The sequence below is a fragment of the Trichechus manatus genome, unplaced genomic scaffold (assembly GCF_000243295.1).
Source record: "Trichechus manatus latirostris isolate Lorelei unplaced genomic scaffold, TriManLat1.0 scaffold00016, whole genome shotgun sequence".
In the NCBI taxonomy this organism is placed as follows: Eukaryota; Metazoa; Chordata; class Mammalia; order Sirenia; family Trichechidae; genus Trichechus; species Trichechus manatus.
In genome coordinates this window covers 23,334,094-23,349,043 of record NW_004443952.1, presented here as the reverse complement: position 1 = coordinate 23,349,043, position 14,950 = coordinate 23,334,094, and the positions used below count along the sequence as shown (strand labels likewise).

General features: G+C 44.5%; 1 protein-coding gene across 1 annotated transcript in view; it reads left to right on the top strand.

The window, feature by feature from the left end:
• The window catches only part of CCDC180 (coiled-coil domain containing 180), a 116,133-nt gene that overhangs the window by 44,303 nt on the left and 56,880 nt on the right, over positions 1-14,950 (top strand).

Here is a 14,950-nt window from a genome sequence, read left to right as displayed (position 1 = left end):
AACTCCCAGTCAGCCTGGCTGTGGAACCCACTCAGGCCTCTGTCCTTGTCGTGCTAACTGGTCTGTTTCCTTGTTCCTGGAACTGAGCTATAGTTCTGCTAGCTGAGTCCTCCACTCCCCATTTGCCTGGGGCCGGGCCCCAACCCACATGCCAAGCCACACACCAGACACACTCCAAGATGGGGCTCAAGTTTGTTTGTTTTGCCCGTTGCTCACCACGGCTCTCTGGGCCACCAACTTCTGCTTCCTCAGGGATCCATAGTGTCTACTCCCACCCCCATTACTATGCTTTACTTTCTCCTGGGATACCCACCAGTGGGCCCTGTCTCTTGTCTGTGGACACTCACCTGGAATGTCTTCGTTACTGATCCCAAACACTCCAGATACACAACTCTGCCGGGCAACCTCACGTCCTAGTGTGACCTCCTCCATGTCCCTAGGAGTCCCAGTCCAGCTCATTCTGCTACGCTTTTCCAATAGCCTCACCCCAGTCTATCTGCACCAATTCTGTCTTAGGTCCCCGAGTCTCAGCTCGGTCCAGGACGAGGTGGCTCCTGCTGCAGACTCTGATCAACAACCCCAGCCTCATCATGCTCAGAAAACCGAAAGGGCATGGCTCCCAAGAGTCTACCCAGATTCTTCTGACGTGCTCAGGGAGCTGACACAGGCCCCAACACCTGCTCCAAGGCCAGGCCAGGCCATCTCCCCTAGAAGAAAGGCCCAGGCTGACCAGCTGCTGTCCCCTGTGATGAGATGGAATGGCACAGGCACTGTACCTGCAGGTGGCAGACAGCACTGGCCACCTGTGGGATGGCCCACCTGGGCTCTCCATGGAGTCTCAGGACTACTTCACTCCCTTGGCAAAGAAAGACCAAAAACTAAAGAAAAGTTCTGTTGAACAAACTTTATCCAATAATGCCTTCCACTGCCCAGGGTGGGGAGGCAGACTTGGGAGTTACATGGCAGAACCACTTAGTTTGACAACTAGGTAGAACTTTCTGTCACTGAAAAAGGTGGTAAAATTTCTAAATCAGGAGAGTCAGACCAGATTTTTCTCTGAAACTAAGTGGGGCCTTCATCTCAACAAGATCCTCATTGCTTCCTCCTTTCAAGGCATTATGGTTGATGGGAAGAAAAGAAAACCTATGATCCTGGCCACCAATCTGGTAGGGCCAGCAGGCACAAATCAAGCTATCTCCCCCATGGCCAGGGGGGTGAGGGATGGATCAGAACTGGCCTGGGCAGTGATCACAATGAAGACGTATAGGTTCCCTCTGACATTGGTGAGGTGACCAGGAAAGCTGCCTGGCTGAGAGAGGCAGAGATGGAAGGTGGGGGCTCCAAGAGCAAAGGTGTGGGACTAGGCTAGCCCAGGGCAGGTTTCAGGAGGGTGAGCCATTTGGAATGTAGAGGTACAGGGTGTGGGGGGCTGGTTAAGACCATCCCCAGGAGGGCCGAAATGCTGAAAAAAAAAAACAAAAACAAACCCATTGTTGTGGAGTTGATTCCCACTCATAGCGACCCTATAGGACAGAGTAGAACTGCCCCATAGGGTTTCCAAGGCTGTAATCTTTACGGAATCAGACAGCAACATCTTTCTCCCACGGAGCAGCTGGTGGGTTCAAACCACTGACCTTTCGGTTAGCAGTTTAGCGCTTAACCACTGCACCATCAGGGCTCCTCATTGCTGAGAGGACCCAATACTTATTCTCAAGCATAAGGTTTCTGATCATTCAAATCACTCGTGAAGTCTGTCTAGATGCCACAAGGACGCAACCAGCAGGGCAGAGGGAAGTCTCTGGCCATCTCGAGAGTCCCAGAGCCATTGAAATTCAGTAAACATTATTAAGCACTTACTGTAAACCCTGTCCTGTTGCTAGGTGTGTTTGCCAGAGCTCTCTCTTTTAACTTAATCACCACAACTAACTTTGTCATCCTGCTTTAATAAGGAATCAGTCACTGGTTTTCTTAAGTCATGTATCCATACCCTCTCAGTCTGGTTCCTTTGCTAGATTATTCTCCTTTGCTTTCTTTCTACAAGTTGGAGTACCCCAGGGCTTACATCTTGTTGCCCTGTTTTCTCTAGTTACACTCTCTAGGGGATCTCATTCCATCTTACAGTCTTAAATCCATTTGGATGCTGATAACCTCCAAATGTCTATCTTCCACTCAACCTCTCTCCTGAGCTTAAGACGCATACATTCAATTCCCTAAATGACATCTCCATTTTGATGTCCAATAGGGACTTCAAACTTATATTCCTAAACAGCACCCTTGGTGTTCTCTCCCTTCCCCTCCACCACCACCATTCCCACCTCCACACCTCCTCTGTCCATCACCCATTTGCTAAAGCCAAAACCTTGACATCATCCTTAACATCTCCTTTTCCCTTACACCTAATGCTCAGTTCATTAATAGTCTTGTTGGCTTTGCCTCTAAAATAAGACCAAATCCATCCCTTCTGTCTCCACTGTCCATTCTAGTCCTAACCAATCATCTCTCGTCTGGACCACTGGAACATAACAGTCTTCTGAGCTGTTCTCTCTTAATGGTTCTCTACTAATGATTTGCTCTCCCTGGTCTCAAACTATTCCATCCGGAAACCTCTATAATCCATTCTTCACACAGCAGCCAAAACGAGCTTTTAAAAACCTAATCAAATCAAGTTAGGCTCTTGCTTAATATTCTCCAGTGGCTTCCTGTTTCACACTGAATAAAATCACAAGGGCTACGTTTTCATCTTTAATCTACCCTTGACTTCTTGCATGATCCTGAGTATAAAGCCTTTCCTTTTTCTAGGCCTCAGTTTCAGCATCTTAAAATGAACTCGGCCTCAGGGACTGATGTGTGAGGATAGAGGCTGAGGGAGGCCAACGAGCTCTCCAACCCCCACTTCAACTGCTTTCTCTGATGTTGTATTGCCTATGAAGAATGCAGTGAATAGTTTTCATATATGGTTTTTCCTTTGCAAACTTACCCTGGAATCCTTTTTACCCCTTTTTTTCTTTTCATACTCAGATTTTTATTTGAAAATTTTTAATTAAAAAAATTTTATTTTTGGTGAAAATACATACAAAAAAACATACACCCATTCAACATTTTCTACATGTACAGCTCAAATGACATTTGTTACATTCTTTGCATTCTGTAGTCATTCTCGCTATGTCTAACAATGTATCTAATATTGTTCCACCACCATTAACTTCAACTTTCTGTTCCCTAAACTTCTCTATTTTACTGTTGCCACTTGGATCTTATGTAGATAATTCCTTTTTTAAATTATTTTATTTTATTTTTGGTGAAAACATACACAGCAAAACCTGCTCCCATTCCACAGTTTCTAGACATAATGATCAGCGACATTGGTTACATTCTTCACGTTGTGTCAACATTCTCGTTATTTCTGTTCTACTTGTTTCACTTCTATTTACTTAATCTCCCTGTCCTGCAACCTTCTCACCTATGCTTTAAAACAGCAGTTGACCCTTTAGTCTTATATAAAAAAATTTTTTTTAAATACTCAAGGGTGACAATCTTTACTCCTTCAGCTAAACTGTTACTTAGTTTAAAGGTGACTTCAGGGGATAGTTTCAATTCAAGATTTGAAGAGCAACTCTGGGCCATTGTCTTGGGGACTTCTCCAGCCTCAATAGGTCCACTAAATCTGGATTATTTAAGAATTCAAAGTTCTGTTCCACATTTTTCTCCCTTTTTATCAGGATTCATCTATTGTATTCCTGATCAGAATATTCAGTAGTGGTAGCCGGGCACCATCCACTTCTGGTCTCAAGGTGGAGGAGGCAGCGGCTTATGTAGATAATTAGCCCTGTAGTCCAACCCCTTCTCTGATTCTTGGGTTTCTTCCTTTCCCTTTTGTTCCAGATGAATGAAGAAAAATAGTTGTATCTCAGATGGCCACTTGTAAGCTTTTAAGACTCCAGACACTACTCACCACACTGGGAGGTAGAACATAAATTTTAAGAACTATATTATGTCAATCAACTGGATTGTCCCATGAGACCATGGCCCTAAGCCCCCAAATCAAGAGAGCTAATTTCATGAAGTGATTGCTTATGTCTAATTAATATCAGCATCTCCCCCCCCTTTTTTTTTTGGTTGTTACTGTTGCAAAACCACTTACACAACCTAGCATTAGCCTATTCATCCTTTTTCCTTATGTACAGCTTATTGACATCAGTTAAATCAGTAATGCTGTGCAAACTTCACCCACATTCGGTGCCACTTTTCCCATTTCTAGAAACACAAAGTGACTACTTGCTAGAGAGTACTTCTCCCTCTTCCCCCACTCCCCTTTCATATAGATAATTCTTTAAGAGTGCACTGCTCAAGGCAAGCATTCTTTACCGTTGAGCTAAACTGTTGTTTAGTTTAAAGATGATTTCATGGTATCTTTTTTTTTTTTTTAATTGTAGCCAAAGCAGTCCCTCCATTCATCTGTGGTAATACTTAGTTTTCTCTAAAACTTCGTGTGTCTGTGTGTGTATGTGTAGGAATCCTTAAAAGAGGCTTCTAAAAATCTAGAAATGAAGTTAGAAAATTTTTGTAAAATCTTGAATTGAAAAGAACATGATTACCTGGAAAAAAATGAATTGCAGTCATGTTCTGGAAGCTAATAATGATAGCTTCATCTCATTAGGTAATATCCCAAGGCAAAATATACTCTTGCTGAAAGGTTTATGATTAACAATGGTTGATAAAAATTCATATTTCAGAAAGTCTTCTGTTAAGTAGGCTTCTTGTCTGGTTCAACCAGGACTCCTTAAGTTGTCTCTTTTTTTTCCTTCATCGTGTGGTAGAACAAACGCATATATAAGAAGCAGGAGAAGTATCAGCTCTGCCATTTTCATTGTGTTCACTTGAGCTTGGATTCTTTGAATTATCTTCCATTTGTGGTTTTTCTGCAAGAATTTTTAGCCCTCAAGTCCATCTGGTGAGAATTAGTTTAGTTAAAATAGATAAAGTTATCTGAAATCTGCAGAATTGGTCCATGTTAATTACACAATATTGCAAAGCACAGAAAGCAATTCAAAAGCTTGGTGAGGAGTCTGGCCTGCTGACCCTTTTGAGTGGTGGGTTTCCCTGCCCCCTCTGGGTCCCTCACTAGCACCACATGTGGCCCATGACCATCTGATACGTGACCAAGGGAGGAGTTAGATTTAAGCATTTTAAAAATGGTAGTTCCAATAATTTCTCCCTACACACCAGTGAATTGTCCTGGGCCTCCAGGGGCTGCCCCACTTGGGAGACCACTGTACCCACTTCCATGACATGTTACTCCTGCTTTTTCTTCCACTTGCTCCTGGAAAGCTCCTTTCCTAAGTTCCCTTCTCTCCCAGACCTGGCCACACAGTGCCCTTCTCCTTTTCCAAAGAACCACCTTTGCACCTCTAGGAGCAGAGGGAGGGGTGGACTCTAACACTGCACATTAATGATTTTTGTCCCCATGGCAGGAGGTCTTCGTCAAGTAGTTGGGTTCCAAGCTGCTCTTTTTCTGCCTGTACCTGTTAGTTCTGGTCAAGAGGACATCACCTGAAATGGCCACTATGGTTCATCGGTATTCCGGGACTCACAGACCTAGAATAGCTTTGCCTCTTTAACCTGTGAGAGAAGAATGGATTTTAAGAAAAGAAATCATCTAAATTAAATTTATTATTTTATTCAACAAGTATTTCTTGAGTATTTACTATGTGTTGTGTATCCTGTGGATTCAGTCCAAAATGGGCCACTCAACCGTTCCCACACACTGGGGTCCCTAAACCTCAGAAAACAGCGACAACCTGGAGGTAACCAAGAAGATTGACAGCAGAAATACAATGAAAGCTGCATGTGTAATTTTAAACTCTTGAGTGTTGTTGTTGTTAGGTGCCATTGAGTCAGTTCTGACTCATAGCCACCCTATGTACCCCAGAATGAAACACTGCCCAGTCCTGTGTCATCTTCACACTTGTTGCTATGTTTGAGTCCACTGTTGCAGCCACTATGTCAACCCATCTCATTGAAGGCTTTCCTCTTTTTTGCTGACCTTCACTTTACCAAGCATGATGTCCTTCTCCAGGGACTGGTCCCTCCTGATAACATGTCCAAAGTATATGAGATGACGTCTCAATATCCTAACTTCTAAGGAGCATTCTGGCTGTACTTCTTCCAAGACAGGTTTGCTCAATCTTCTGGTAGTCCATGGTATATATTCGATATTCTTCTCCAATACCATAATTCAAAGCCATCAATTCTTCCTTGGTCTTCCTTATTAACTGTCCAGCTTTTGCATGCGTATGAGGCAATGAAAATACCATGGCTTGGGTCAGATGCACCTTAGTTCTCAAAGTGACATCTTTGCTTTTCAACACTTTAAAGAGGTCTTTTGCAGCAGATGTGCCCAGTGCAATACATCATTTGATTTCTTGACTGCTGCTTCCATGGGCATTGATTATGGATCTACGTGAAATGAAATCCTCTACAACTTTCATCTGTTCTCTGTTTATCGTGATGTTGCTTATTGGTCAAGTTGTGAGGATTTATGTTTTCTTTATGTTGAGATGTAATCCACACTGAAGGCTGTAGTCTTTGATCTTCGTCAGTAAGTGCTTCAAGTCCTCTTCACTTTCAGCTAGCAAGGTTGTGTCTTCTGTATATCACAGGTTGTTAATGAGTCTTCCTCTAATCCTGATGCCATATTCTTCATATAGTCCAGCTTTTCAAATTATTTGCTCAGCATACAGAGTGAATAAGTATGGTGAAAGGATACCACCCTGATGCACACTTTTCCTGATTTTAAACCATGCAGTATCCCCTTGTTCTGTTTGAGCAACTGCCTCTTGGTCTATGTACACATTCCTCAAGCACAATTAAGTGTTCTGGAATTCCCATTCTTCCTAATGTTACCCACAATTTGTTATGATCCACACAGTTGAATGCCTTGGCATAGTTAATAAAACACAGGTAAATATCTTTCTGGTATTCTCTGCTTTCAGCCAAGATCCATCTAACATCAGCAATGATATTCCTTGTTCCATGTCCTCTTCTGAATCTGGCTTGAAGTGCTGGTAGTTCCATGTCGATATACTGCTGCAACCATTTTTTAATTATCTTCAGCAAAATTTTAGTTACGTGGGATGTTAATGATACTGTCTGATAATTTCCACATTCTGTTGGATCATTTTTCTTTGGAATGGGCACAAATATGGATCTCTTCCAGTCGGCTGGCCAGGTAGCTGTCTTCTAAATTTCTTAGCATAGACGTGTGGTGCATCCAGCGTTGCATCCATTTGTTGAAACATCTCAATGGTATTCCATCAATTCCTGGAGACTTGTTTATCACCAGTGCCTTCAGTGCAGCTTGAACTTCTTCCTTCAGGGCCGTCGGTTCTTGATCATATGCTAACTTCTAAAATGGTTGAATGCCAACTAATTTTTTTTAGTACATTGACTCTGTGTATCCTTTCCATCTTCTTTCGATACTTCCTGCATCATTCAACATTTTGCCCGTAGAATCCTTCAAAATTGCAACTTGAGGTTTGAATTTTTTCTTCAGTTCTTTCAGTTGAGAAATGCTGAGCGTGCCCTTCTCTTTTGGTTTTCTAACTCTAGGTCTTTGCACATTTCATTAAAATACTTTACTTTGTCTTCTCAAGCTGTCCTTTGAAATCTTCTGTTCAGCTCTTTTACTTCATCATTTCTTCTATTTGCTTTAGCTACTCGATGTTCAGACCAAGTTTCAGAGTCTCTTCTGACATCCATTTTGGTCTTTTCTTTCTTTCTTGTCCTTTTAATGATCTTTTGCTTTCTTCATGTATGATGTCCTTGATATCATTCCACAACTTGTCTGGTCTTCGGTCATTAGTGTTCAATGGATCAAATCTATTCTTGAGATGGTTTCTAAATTCAGGTGGGATATACTCAAGATTGTACTTTGGCTCTTGTGGACTTATTTTAATTATCTTCAGCTTCAAGTTGAACTTGCATATGAGCAACTGATGGTCTATTCCACAGTCAGCCAGCCCCTGGCCTTGTTATGACTGATGATATTGAGCTTCTCTATCTTCTCATCATTGTCTCCAACTACAGATGTAGTTGATTTGATTCCTGTGTATTCCATCTGGCATGGTCCATGTGTAAGTCACTTTTATGTTGTTGAAAAAAGGTATTTCTGATGAATAGGCCATTGATCTTGCAAAATTCTATTTTGTGATCTCCAGCAGCATTTCTGTCACCAAGGATATATTTTCCAACTACGGATCCTTCTTCTCGGTTTCCAACTTTGGCATTCTATCACCAGTGCATCCTGACTGCATGTTTGATCAATTTCCAAATGCAGAAGTTGGTAAAAATCTTCCATTTCTTCATCTCTGGCATTAGTGGTTGGTGCATAAATTTGAATAATAGTTGTATTAACTGGTATTCCTTGTAGGTATATGGATATTATCCTATCACTGACTGCTTTGTACTTCAGGATAGATCTGAAATGTACTTTTTGACAATGAATGTGACACCATTCCTCTTTAATTTGGCATTTCCAGCATAGTAGACCATATAATTGCATGATTCAAAATGGCCAGTACCAGTCCATTTCAGCTCACCAATGCCTAGGATATTGATCTACAAGCATTCCATTTCATTTTTGACAACTTCCTATTTTCCTAGTTTCATATTTTGTACATTCCACATTCCAATTACTAATGGATGTTTGCAGCTGTTTCTTCTTATTCTGAGTCATGCCACATCAGCAAATCAAGGTCCTGAAGTTTTACTCCATCCACATCATTAAGGTAGACTCTACTTTGAGGAGGCAGCTTTTTCCCAGTAGTATTTTGAGTATCTACCAACCTGAGGGGCTCATCTTCTGGCTTTATATCAGACAATGTTCCACTGCTATTCATAATGTTTTCACTGGCCAATTCCTTTAGAAGAAGATTGCCAGGTTCTTCTTCCTAGTCTGTCTTAGTTTGGAAGCTCTGCTGAAACCTGTCGACCGTGGGTGACCCTGCTGCTATCTGAATAACAGTGGCATAGCTTCCAGCATCATAGCAACATGAAAGCCACCACAGTATGACAAACTGACAGACAAGTGGTGGAACTTTTGAGTAACCAGTATTTAAAAAGTAAAAAGATTATTATTTTGACATGTAATGAATATAAAAAGTTATTAACTTCCCATACCCGTACTGCCTCCTGGCCCCTCCCACCTCCTCATTACCGACATGTCAGAGTACAAACCAGGGATCATTGTTGTGCTTTTTAATTCAACAGATTATACATTTGCATGGTTGAAAAAGTAAAATGACCACTTGCTATTCAAGATAGTGGTGAATCATACTGTTTTTCTGTTTTATCTTGTTTTCTTTCATTGGACTTTATTTTTCAGGATATGTTCATGCTTTTTGTTCCTCCCGGGAACTGGGTCATAATTCTTGACTCCCAGTCTTACCATGGTTGCTGGGCATTTAGGTTTCCACTGTAATCAATTAGTTTCTGATGAGCAGCTTTAGATATGAATCTTTTTCCATTTTAAATGTCATTTCATTCTGATGTCTACTTACTAGTAGGGCCAGAACGTAAGGATAGCTTCTTCATCCATTTTGTCAGGTAGTTTTCCAGAAGAAGCACATCACACACACACACACACACGCACACGCACACACACACTCATACTCACACCCCTGCCCCAGCAGCACCCAAAGAAACTGCCCTTGAACTGCACTAGGTATTACCATGAAAAACAAAAACCAAACTACCTTGTTGATGGAAGAGTGATGGGAGATGGTATCTCTTGGTTTAAATTCCGTTTCTTTGGATAATAACAAGGCCCTCGTTTCCCCACATATTTTCCCATAAGTTGAATTTCCTCTTCCATGATGTGCCTACTCAGCTGGGTTCTCTATCATCATCCTTGGCCTACCATATTTGCTACAGTTGTTTGGTTTTGTTTTGGTCTATCTTTTGATTCGACTGAATTATTTATTTTTTTTAGATTCAAGTTTGAGGTTTTTGTTTTAGATTGTCAAAACTCGTTACATTTGGATTTTTTCTTTTACTTTAGTTTTACTTTTTAGTTTTATTACCTACAGAGGTTTGGAAAATGCCATAGTCCTTTGTTGGCTATTGCTCATCTGTGGCTTTTGTATTCTTAGAATACAAACTGCACGTACAAAACGCCTACAGTTCCTATCACCATGGGACCCTGAAGCTTAAGCTCCATGTCCTTCCTTCATGGTCAACCGCCCCCTTCCCCACACTTTACAGTCCAACTCATCCACCCATAGGGCCTGGCAGGACACATCTTTGCTCACGCTGCCCACTGGTCAGCCACGCTCTTCTCACCGTGCCAATTCCCATGATTCACTTCTGACCTCATCTCCTCCAGGAAGTCTGCCTTGTTTTTGCCTCTCTTTGGAGTTGCTACCTTCTGTGTTCCCAGTCTCTGTGTTATCATTTACCATGACCCTGTGAGCAACTCTGCACAGCACAAGGCTTCTGATGATCAGCAGGGGCATTAATCATGGTTAAGAGCAATGATCCTGAGTCCCACGTTCAGGGTTGGGCTTGGTTCCTTAGAGCTGTGTGGCATGAGTGCTGGTGCTGTTTGCTCATCTATAACATGGGGCAAAATCACTGAGCACCCAGGAGGGGCTTGCGAACAACAGTAACTACCCCCAACATTCACCCAGTCCTGGTGGTCTAGCTTGTCACGTCCTTGGGCTCCCTTCTACTCCCTCATACACCAGCCAGGGCTGCAACCAGGGACAGGGTAGACCTCAGTTCCCAGGGTCCTGTTAGCAAGGCCAGGGAGACAGGGGTAGAGAAAAGGGAGGATGGGCTGGCCTGACCTCCTCATCTTCCTGCACTTGCTGTCTTGATGCTCCCCTCCACGTCCCCCCTGACCCTGGCTGTCCAGTGAGCTGGCCCTTGCGGGTGACACCAGGGAGCCAGGGTGATGGGAGATGTTTGATGTCTTCCACATCTCCAGGCTCTCCAGGCTCTCTGTGCCCACCCAACACTGCACCCAGAGGCCCCACGTGGCTGGGTCGGGGGTAGCCCTGGAGGTCCCATAGGGGCTGGGGGGAATAGAGCAGGTGGTAGGGATGGAGGCAATCTCAAGGAACCAGTTACAAGAGCGGAGCCCTTGGTGCATTGCACATGTGTGGATGACAACACAGGGCTCAAGTCCATGCACTTCCCACAGGCCCCGGCAGGGCCCCATGTGAGCTGCCCTGCGAGTTGTGTCTGCCATCGTCCACCAGCATTAGGTAGGTCCTTGAGCCCCTGTGAGCCTCTGAGCCACCCTCCATCCACTGTGAAGGGAGCACAGCGCCATTCCTCCGAGCACCCACTTATGCAGTTCCAAATCCAACTCCTCAGTGTGCAACTAGGAAACTGAGGCAGGGACAGGCTCAGGGCAGACAAGGTGAGCAGAATTCAGATGATAAAGAATTCCAGCCTCCTAAGTTCTCCCATAAAAGGAGACCTGGTAGAGCAGTGGTTCTCGGCTCAAAGCTCTCGGCTGATAACTGGAAGGTCAGTGGTTCAAACTCATCAGCTGCTCCATGGAAGAACAATGTGGCAGTGTGCTTCCATAAAGATTACAGTCTTGGAAACCCTTTGGGGTGGTTCTACTCTGTCCAGAGGTCATTCTTCTGTCCCCGACTCAGACCCTATTTGTGCCCCCTATTATTAGTATCCATCTCCACAGCCTGAGCTGGTCAGAGGAGGAAAGAGGGATCTATGAGATCATATCATTCATTCATTGAGCAAATATGCCTTCAGCACTCACCCTGGGTGAGGTGCTAAAAACGACCAAGTTAGTCTTTCCCCTTCAGGAGCTCAAAGTCTAGAGGGGGAGATGGACAAAAGCATTAAAAAAAAAAAAGTTGAAAGAAAAGAACAAGTGCTAGCGACAAAATAAAGCAGGTGCTATGAGGAAGGCTGAAGGGCCACTAGGTGGGAGGGTCCAAAAGGCTTCACTGAGGTGACATTTACGCTGTGATCAGAACGGCCAGAAGGCCCAGCCCAGCACAAGTCTGTGGATGGTGTTCCAGAGAAGGCACTGCAGAGACGTGGAGGCAGAAGTGAGCTTTTCCAGAGAGGAGGGTAGAAAGGCGGCCCATGTAGCTGGAGTGAGATTAGAAGATGAGGGGACTGAGGAAAAAGGACAGATCCCAGAGCCTGTATCAGTCATCTATTGTTCTGTGACATTACCCCAGAATTTAGCAGATTAAAACAACATTTAATATTTCTATGGACCAGGAATCTGGGCGTGGTCTAGCTGGGTGCTTCTGCCTCAGTCTCTCAGGAGGTAGGGGCTGCAGTCTCAACTGAGGCTCGACTGGGGGAAGGCTGCTTCCAAGCTCATTCACGTGTGTGATTGGCAGGATTTGTTTTCTTGTGAGCTGTTGGACTGAGGGCTTCAGTTCCTGATGCCCAGGCCCTACCTCAGTTCTTTGCCATGTGGGCCTCTCCAGAGGGCAGCCCAGGGAGAGAGGGGAGGGGGACACAAGAGAGAGAGCACAAGATGGAAGTCACAGATTTTTATAACCAAATCTCGGAAGTAACATCCCATTACATTTGTCATACTCTACTGGTTAGAAGTAAGCTGCTAAATCCAGTCTGCACTCTAGGGGATTACATAAGGATGTGTACATCAGAAGTCAGGGAACATTGGGAGCCATTGTGCAGGATGCCCATCACATAGGCCAAAATGAGGCCCTTGGGTCTGATTATAAATATAATGGAAGCCATTAGAGGGATTTATGCCAGAGGGTAATGACCAGGGATAGATTACCCAATAAGCAAGGTAAGCATGTGTTTAGGGCATCAACAAAATAGGGGCACCAATTGTCCGAAGCAAATACCCATAGATGCCAAACAGACATGACACAAGGAAAAGTGAGCACCACGTTGGAACTGGCAGGGCACTAAATGAAATTGACACCAGCTCCAGCATGTGAGAATGTACCAGCCAGAAATAAAGTTCATGCAGGGTCACAAGGGCACCCACGCACAAGGTTGTTTAAGATATGAAGCCCCTACCACTTCAACACCTTCATTAACATCTGTCTCTTATAGTCCCCTCCCGTGTAACTGAAACACCTTATCTTGGCGGGTCTCTTGGGAGTATACTATTGCTAATAAACAAGAGGTGGGGGTGGGCTGTCAAGTCTAACTCTTGCTACATTCACCCACTAAAAATTTTATAATCCAGTTCATCTCATTCCACTAAAATGGCATACACAACTTTTGCATTCAATCGCTAACATTATAGTTGCATTTAAAATGAAGTTACATCATGGATAGCTAAGACACACACATATGTATATATACATGTATGTATATATAACTCATACATCTTGTTCAAAGGTTTAAGTAGAGGAGGGGGCACCACAGATTATCAATGCTTAGGGCTCTCACATGCCTTAATCTGGTCCTGGTAATGACATCTGATTTTCATTTAATTTCAACCCCCTCACGGTACAGATTGGGAAAGGAGACCAACAGGGGAAGTGACTTAGCCAAGATCACATTGCTAGAACCCCAGCCTGCTTCGAGCTGTGCTCCATGCTGCTCTCCACCCCTTCTTGTAATCCTCCATCTCTTAAGTTTGTGCACAGGGTGGCCATAGGGCTGCCGCTCTGTTCTGTAGCCACAACCCGTCTTGTGCACTAGAGCCCTGGTCCAAGTTGTAGCAACACCAAGGCCAAGTGAACAAGGCCACCATCAAGCACTGGCACAAGTGAGTGCCAGGACCTAGGCAGGCAGGTGGAGGCTACCTTGGGGCTCAGAGAAGCTTCAGGGTTAAGCGTGGGCTTGGGGAGTCAACCAGCCTGGTGCCAGGATCTCAGCTCTTATGCCGACCAGCCCTGTGAATAGGATGAGGCACTTCACCTCTCTGGGCTTCAGTTTCCTCCTCTGTAAAGTAGGTTGATGCTAAAAGATCTCTCAGATGGCCTGAGTGAATGGGGTACTGTTGATTGAGCACTTAGCACAGTGCCTGACACATACAGTTCAGTGGTAGCGGGTTAAGGGTGGAGGACTCTAAGGTAAGGTACATGTGACATCAGTTCATAGGTTTTATAGGTGTTATACCTGATGATGTCCTTGGGAAGTAGATACTAGAATGATCCTCGTTGTGCAGGTGGGGAGACTGGGGACAGCACAATGACTTGTCTAAAGTCAAGGAACTGGAAAGAGGGATGAGTTGTCTGCCCCTCAAAGCGAGGGCCCTGGCTGCACCCAGGCCTTTTCCGGGGGCTGTGGGGAAATCTGTGTTGGTGTAACTGTATAGTTAAGGAGATAGCATGCAGGAGGGGGGTGAACAGTCAGAAGGGCTTTTGGGGAGGTCTTCTTGGTGGACGGGGCACAGGTAAAAGCAGGGCTTCAGTAAAGCCACCCCAGGAAGTGACCTCACTTCCTTGGCAGTAAAGCCCCACTTAACTTGAAACCCTGGTAACCAGATACCCACATTATAGAGACAGTCTCCTACCCAGCTCACTTGGCCAGAGATACTTAAAGTAACCTCCTTCTATGTCCCTAATTCCCGAGCTTCTAGTCTCAGGAAATCCCATAGTGAGATCCTTTCCCAAAGGTTCAGACATCTTCTCAGCCACCATCCTTGAAGCCTCTGACCATTTGCCAGAAGGAATCGAAAGTAACACAGGGCAGTCCAGGTCAGGCCAATCCAGGCCAGACCACCACTGTGATCCTGCCTGGGCAGCCTCATACCCCCCTCTCCCACCCAGCCCCCAGGTCAAAAGCTAGAAGGCTAGAAAGTCTCAGCCGCTACTCCAGCGTTTCCCCAACCCCTGGTACTCAGAACCCAGCCCAGGCCCGAGTCCTGGTTTCTGTGTGTGCCTGGCCCCTGGTGGGCCCCTGCAGTAGTAAAACATGAGGGGTGTTGGGGGGCAGGTGATAGACTAGGGGACCTTTTCTGAGGCACACT